The 6,903-nt window shown below is 41.9% G+C and overlaps 2 non-coding genes across 2 annotated transcripts; both read right to left on the bottom strand.

Moving 5' to 3' along the window:
- Positions 1-2,512: 2,512 nt before the first annotated feature.
- Positions 2,513-2,583, bottom strand: TRNAG-GCC (transfer RNA glycine (anticodon GCC)). The gene has a single exon. It is a non-coding gene; the product is annotated as a tRNA-Gly (tRNA).
- A 3,999-nt stretch (positions 2,584-6,582) lies between these two features.
- On the bottom strand, positions 6,583-6,653 carry TRNAG-GCC (transfer RNA glycine (anticodon GCC)). The gene has a single exon. It is a non-coding gene; the product is annotated as a tRNA-Gly (tRNA).
- Between the last annotated feature and the right edge of the window lie 250 nt (positions 6,654-6,903).

Genomic DNA, 6,903 nt, shown 5'->3' with positions numbered 1-6,903 from the left:
TATTCTATACCTGCACCACCAAAATGCAAAGAGCCAGGCACTCTTTAACAAAATATATCGCTGTTTCAGGTGTACATCAGTGGGTGAAACCATGCAGGAATATCAGGATCTACTGAATGTGAAAACCTTGCTTTGGTTTAATACTGTAGATTGAAGGGCAAGCCTTGCCTTGCCTTGATGCCACAACACTGTAACATAGCCTGGCCAGCTTAGTCAATAGAAATAAAACTCCCAAGCTAAGAGTCATATGCTTTCAGTACAACATTTGTTTGCTGTTTATTCCCTTTTCAGATCCAGACCTCTCTCTTGGCAGGTGGGAATTCTACCACTAAACCACAAGATTCTACCTCTAAATCATTATATGTGGAATTCTATACCTGCACTACCAAAATACAAAGAGCCAGCCACTCTTTAACAAAATATACCATAATTTCAGTAAAACTTGAGTACTGCATTGGCCGGTAATCGAACCCGGGCCTCCCGTTTGGCAGGCGAGAATTCTACCACTGAACAACCAATGCTTCACATGTTACTTTATTGTTACTTACCCATTTTCATCAATGTGTGAAACCAAGCATGAATCTCAGTGTACTGAAAGTGGTATCCTAGATCTTCTTTAATAGCTTGTAGGGCACTCCTTGGCTTGAGTGGCCTTTTTGTCACACCACAGTAACCAAGCCTGGCTAGCTCAGTCATTAGAGCATGAGACTCTTAATCTCAGGGTCGTGGGTTCGAGCCCCACGTTGGGCGGTGTTTTTTCCCAGAATTCTATAGGCGAGATCTCTGTCACTACACAACCAAACGTGTTTTATTTGAAACTTAAAAGAGGTGTACATCAGTGTGTGAAACCAAGCAGGAATCTCAGGATCTAGTGAATGTGGAAACCTTGCTTTTTTTTATAGATTGAAGGGCAATACTTGCCTTGCCATGATGCCATAACACTGTAAAAAAGCCTAGCTAGCTGAGTTAATAGCGAATAAGACTCCAAATCTAAGAGTCATTTGCTTTGAGCACAACATTGGGTGATGTTTATTCCCTTTTCAGATCCATGCCTCCCTCATGGCAGGCGAGAATTCTACCACTAAACCACAAGATTCTGCCACTAAATCATTGTATGTTAAATTCTATACCTGCACCACCAAAATGCAAAGAGCCAGGCACTCTTTAACAAAATATATTGCTGTTTCAGGTGTACATCAGTGGGTGAAACCATGCAGGAATATCAGGATCTACTGAATGTGGAAACCTTGCTTTGGTTTAATACTGTTGATTGAAGGGCAAGCCTTGCCTTGCCGTGATGCCACAACATTGTAACAAAGCCTGGCCAGCTTAGTCAATAGAAATAAAACTCCCAAGCTAAGAGTCATATGCTTTCAGTACAACATTTGTTTGCTGTTTATTCCCTTTTCAGATCCAGACCTCTCTCTTGGCAGGCGGGAATTCTACCACTGAACAACCAATGCTTCACATGTTACTTGATTTTTACTTACCCGTTTTCGTCAATGTGTGAAACCAAGCATGAATCTCAGTGTACTGAATGTGGTAGCCTAGATCTACTTTAATAGCTTGTAGGGCACTCCTTGGCTTGAGTGGCCTTTTTGTCACACCATTGTTACCAAGCCTGGCTAGCTCAGTCGGTAGAGCATGAGACTCTTAATCTCAGGGTCGTGGGTTTGAGCCCATGTTGGGTCGTGTTTTTTCCCAGAATTCTACAGGCGAGGTCTCTCTCACTACACAACCAAACGTGTTTTATTTGAAACTTAAAAGAGGTGTACATCAGTGTGTGAAACCAAGCAGGAATCTCAGGATCTACTGAATGTGGAAACCTTGCTTTGGATTTATAGATTGAAGGGCAATCCTTGCCTTGCCATGATGCCATAACACTGTAAAAAAGCCTAGCTATCTGAGTCAATAGCGAATAAGACTCCAAATCTAAGAGTCATTTGCTTTGAGCACAACATTGGGTGGTGTTTATTCCCTTTTCAGATCCATGCCTCCCTCATGTCAGGCAAGAATTCTACCACTAAACCACAAGATTCTACCACTAAATCATTGTATGTTGAATTCTATACCTGCACCACCAAAATGCAAAGAGCCAGTCACTCTTTAACAAAATATATCGCTGTTTCAGGTGTACATCAGTGGGTGAAACCATGCAGGAATATCAGGATCTACTGAATGTGGAAACTTTGCTTTGGATTCATAGTGTAGATTGAAGAGCAAGCGTTGCCTTGCCTTGATGCTACAACACTGTAACAAAGCCTGGCCAGCTTAGTCAATAGAAATAAAACTCCCAAGCTAAGAGTCATATGCTTTTAGTACAACATTTGTTTGGTGTTTATTCCCTTTTCAGATCCAGACCTCTCTCTTGGCAGGTGGGAATTCTACCACTAAACCACAAGATTCTACCACTAATTTATTGTATGTGGAATTCTATACCTGCACCACCAAAATGCAAAGAGCCAGCCACTCTTTAACAAAATATACCATAATTTCAGTAAAATGTGAGTACTGCATTGGCCGGGAATCGAACCCGGGCCTCCCGCGTGGCAGGCGAGAATTCTACCACTGAACAACCAATGCTTCACATTTTACTTCATGGTTACTTACACATTTTCATCAATGTGTGAAACCAAGCATGAATCTCAGTGTACTGAATGTGGTAGCCTAGATCTACTTTGATAGCTTGTAGGGCACTCCTTGGCTTGAGTGGCCTTTTTGTCACACCACAGTAACCAAGCCTGGCTAGCTAAGTCGGTAGAGCATGAGACTCTTAATCTCAGGGTCATGGGTTCGAGCCCCACGTTGGGTGGTGTTTTTTACCAGAATTCTACAGGTGTGGTCTCTGTCACTACACAACCAAACATGTTTTATTTGAAACTTAAAAGAGGTGTACATCAGTGTGTGAAACCAAGCAGGAATCTCACGATCTACTGAATGTGGAAATCTTACATTGGTTTTATAGGTTGAAGGGCAATCCTTGCCTTGCCATGATGCCATAACACTGTAAAAAAGCCTAGCTAGCTGAGTCAATAGCGAATAAGACTCCAAATCTGAGTCATTTGCTTTGAGCACAACATTGGGTGGTGTTTTTTCCCTTTTCAGATCCATGCCTCCCTCATGGCAGGCGAGAATTCTACCACTAAATCACAAGATTCTACCACTAAATCATTGTATGTTGAATTCTATACCTGCACCACCAAAATGCAAAGAGCCAGGCACTCTTTAACAAAATATATCGCTGTTTCAGGTGTACATCAGTGGGTGAAACCATGCAGGAATATCAGGATCTACTGAATGTGGAAACTTTGCTTTGGTTTAATAGTGTAGATTGAAGGACAAGCCTTGCCTTGCCTTGATGCCACAACACTGTAACAAAGCCTGGCCAGCTTAGTCAATAGAAATAAAACTCCCAAGCTAAGAGTCATATGCTTTCAATACAACATTTGTTTGGTGTTTATTCCCTTTTCAGATCCAGACCTCTCTCTTGGCAAGTGGGAATTCTACCACTAAACCACAAGATTCTACCACTAATTTATTGTATGTGGAATTCTATACCTGCACCACCAAAATGCAAAAAGTCAGCCACTCTTTAACAAAATATACCATAATTTCAGTAAAACTTGAGGACTGCATTGGCCGGGAATCGAACCCAGGCCTCCCGCGTGGCAGGCGAGAATTCTACCACTGAACAACCAATGCTTCACATTTTACTTCATGGTTACTTACACATTTTCATCAATGTGTGAAACCAAGCATGAATCTCAGTGTACTGAATGTGGTAGCCTAGATCTACTTTGATAGCTTGTAGGGCACTCCTTGGCTTGAGTGGCCTTTTTGTCACACCACAGTAACCAATCCTGGCTAGCTAAGTCGGTAGAGCATGAGACTCTTAATCTCAGGGTCATGGGTTCGAGCCCCACGTTGGGTGGTGTTTTTTACCAGAATTCTACAGGTGAGTTCTCTGTCACTACACAACCAAACATGTTTTATTTGAAACTTAAAAGAGGTGTACATCAGTGTGTGAAACCAAGCAGGAATCTCACGATCTACTGAATGTGGAAATCTTACATTGGTTTTATAGGTTGAAGGGCAATCCTTGCCTTGCCATGATGCCATAACACTGTAAAAAAGCCTAGCTAGCTGAGTCAATAGCGAATAAGACTCCAAATCTGAGTCATTTGCTTTGAGCACAACATTGGGTGGTGTTTTTTCCCTTTTCAGATCCATGCCTCCCTCATGGCAGGCGAGAATTCTACCACTAAATCACAAGATTCTACCACTAAATCATTGTTTGTTGAATTCTATACCTGCACCACCAAAATGCAAAGAGCCAGGCACTCTTTAACAAAATATATCGCTGTTTCAGGTGTACATCAGTGGGTAAAACCATGCAGGAATATCAGGATCTACTGAATGTGGAAACTTTGCTTTGGTTTAATAGCTTGTAGGGCACTCCTTGGCTTGAGTGGCCTTTTTGTCAAACCACAGTAACCAAGCCTGGCTAGCTCAGTCAGTAGAGCATGAGACTCTTAATCTCAGGTAATGGGTTCGAGCCCCACGTTAGGCGGTGTTTATTCCCAGAATTCTACAGGCGAGATCTCTGTCACTACACAACCAAACGTGTTTTATTTGAAACTTAAAAGAGGTGTACATCAGTGTGTGAAACCAAGCAGGAATCTCAGGATCTACTAAATGTGGAAACCTTGCTTTGGTTCTATAGATTGAAGGGCAATCCTTGCCTTGCCATGATGCCATAACACTGTAAAAAAGCCTAGCTATCTGAGTCAATAGTGAATAAGACTCCAAATCTAAGAGTCATTTGCTTTGAGCACAACATTGGGTGGTGTTTATTCCCTTTTCAGATCCATGCCTCCCTCATGGCAGGTGAGAATTATACCACTAAACCACAAGATTCTACCACTAAATCATTGTATGTTTAATTCTATACCTGCACCACCAAAATGCAATACCACTAAACCACAAGATTCTACCACTAAATCATTGTATGTTTAATTCTATACCTGCACCACCAAAATGCAAAGAGCCAGGCACTCTTTAACAAAACATATCGCTGTTTCAGGTGTACATCAGTGGGTGAAACCATGCAGGAATATCAGGATCTACTGAATGTGGAAACTTTGCTTTGGTTTAATAGTGTAGATTGAAGGACAAGCCTTGCCTAAACTTGATGCCACAACACTGTAACAAAGCCTGGCCAGCTTAGTCAATAGAAATAAAACTCCCAAGCTAAGAGTCATATGCTTTCAGTACAACATTTGTTTGGTGTTTATTCCCTTTTTAGATTCAGACCTCTCTCTTGGCAGGTGGGAATTCTACCACTAAACCACAAGATTCTACCACTAATTTATTGTATGTGGAATTCTATACCTGCACCACCAAAATGCAAAGAGCCAGCCACTCTTTAACAAAATATACCATAATTTCAGTAAAACTTGAGTACTGCATTGGCCAGGAATCGAACCCAGGCCTCCCGCGTGGCAGGCGAGAATTCTACCACTGAACAACCAATGCTTCACATGTTACTTCATTGTTACTTACCCATTTTCATCAATGTGTGAAACCAAGCATGAATCTCAGTGTACTGAATGTGGTAGCCTAGATCTACTTTAATAGCTTGTATTGCACTCCTTGGCTTGAGTGGCCTTTTTGTCAAATCACAGTAACCAAGCCTGGCTAGCTCAGGCATTAGAGCATGAGACTCTTAATCTCAGGGTCGTGGGTTCGAGCCCCACGTTAGGCGGTGTTTTTTCCCAGAATTCTATAGGCGAGATCTCTGTCACTACACAACCAAACGTGTTTTATTTGAAACTTAAAAGAGGTGTACATCAGTGTGTGAAACCAAGCAGGAATCTCAGGATCTGGTGAATGTGGAAACCTTGCTTTGGTTTTATAGATTGAAGGGTAATCCTTGCCTTGCCATGATGCCATAACACTGTAAAAAAGCCTAGCTAGCTGAGTTAATAGCGAATAAGACTCCAAATCTGAATCATTTGCTTTGAGCACAACATTGGGTGGTGTTTATTCGCTTTTCAGATCCATGCCTCCCTCATGGCAGGCAAGAATTCTACCACTAAACCATAAGATTCTACCACTAAATCATTGTATGTTAAATTCTATACCTGCACCACCAAAATGCAAAGAGCAAAGCACTCTTTAACAAAATATATCGCTGTTTCAGGTGTACATCAGTGGGTGAAACCATGCAGGAATATCAGGATCTACTGAATGTGGAAACTTTGCTTTGGTTTAATACTGTAGATTGAAGGGCAAGCCTTGCCTTCCCTTGATGCCACAACACTGTAACAAAGCCTGGCCAGCTTAGTCAATAGAAATAAAACTCCCAAGCTAAGAGTCATTTGCTTTGAGCACAACATTGGGTGGTGTTTATTTCCTTTTCAGATCCAGACCTCTCTCTTGGCAGGTGGGAATTCTACCACTAAACCACAAGAGTCTACCATTAATTTATTGTATGTGGAATTCTATACCTGCACCACCAAAATGCAAAGAGCCAGCCACTCTTTAACAAAATATACCATAATTTCAGTAAAACTTGAGTACTGCATTGGCCGGGAATCGAACCCGGGCCTCCCGCGTGGCAGGCGAGAATTCTACCACTGAACAACCAATGCTTCACATTCTACTGCATGCTTACTTACCCATTTTCATCAATGTGTGAAACCAAGCATGAATCTTAGTGTACTGAATGTGGTAGCCTAGATCTACTTTAATAGCTTGTAGGGCACTCCTTGGCTTGAGTGGCCTTTTTGTCACACCACAGTAACCAAGCCTGGCTAGCTCAGACGGTAGAGCATGAGACTCTTAATCTCAGGGTCGTGGGTTCGAGCCACACGTTGGGCGGTGTTTTTTTCCAGAATTCTA

The sequence above is a fragment of the Crinia signifera genome, chromosome 3 (assembly GCF_055691185.1).
Source record: "Crinia signifera chromosome 3, ASM5569118v1, whole genome shotgun sequence".
Taxonomy (NCBI): Eukaryota; Metazoa; Chordata; class Amphibia; order Anura; family Myobatrachidae; genus Crinia; species Crinia signifera.
The sequence above is the reverse complement of the archived record's forward strand: the minus strand, read 5'-3'. Positions and strand labels throughout refer to the sequence as shown.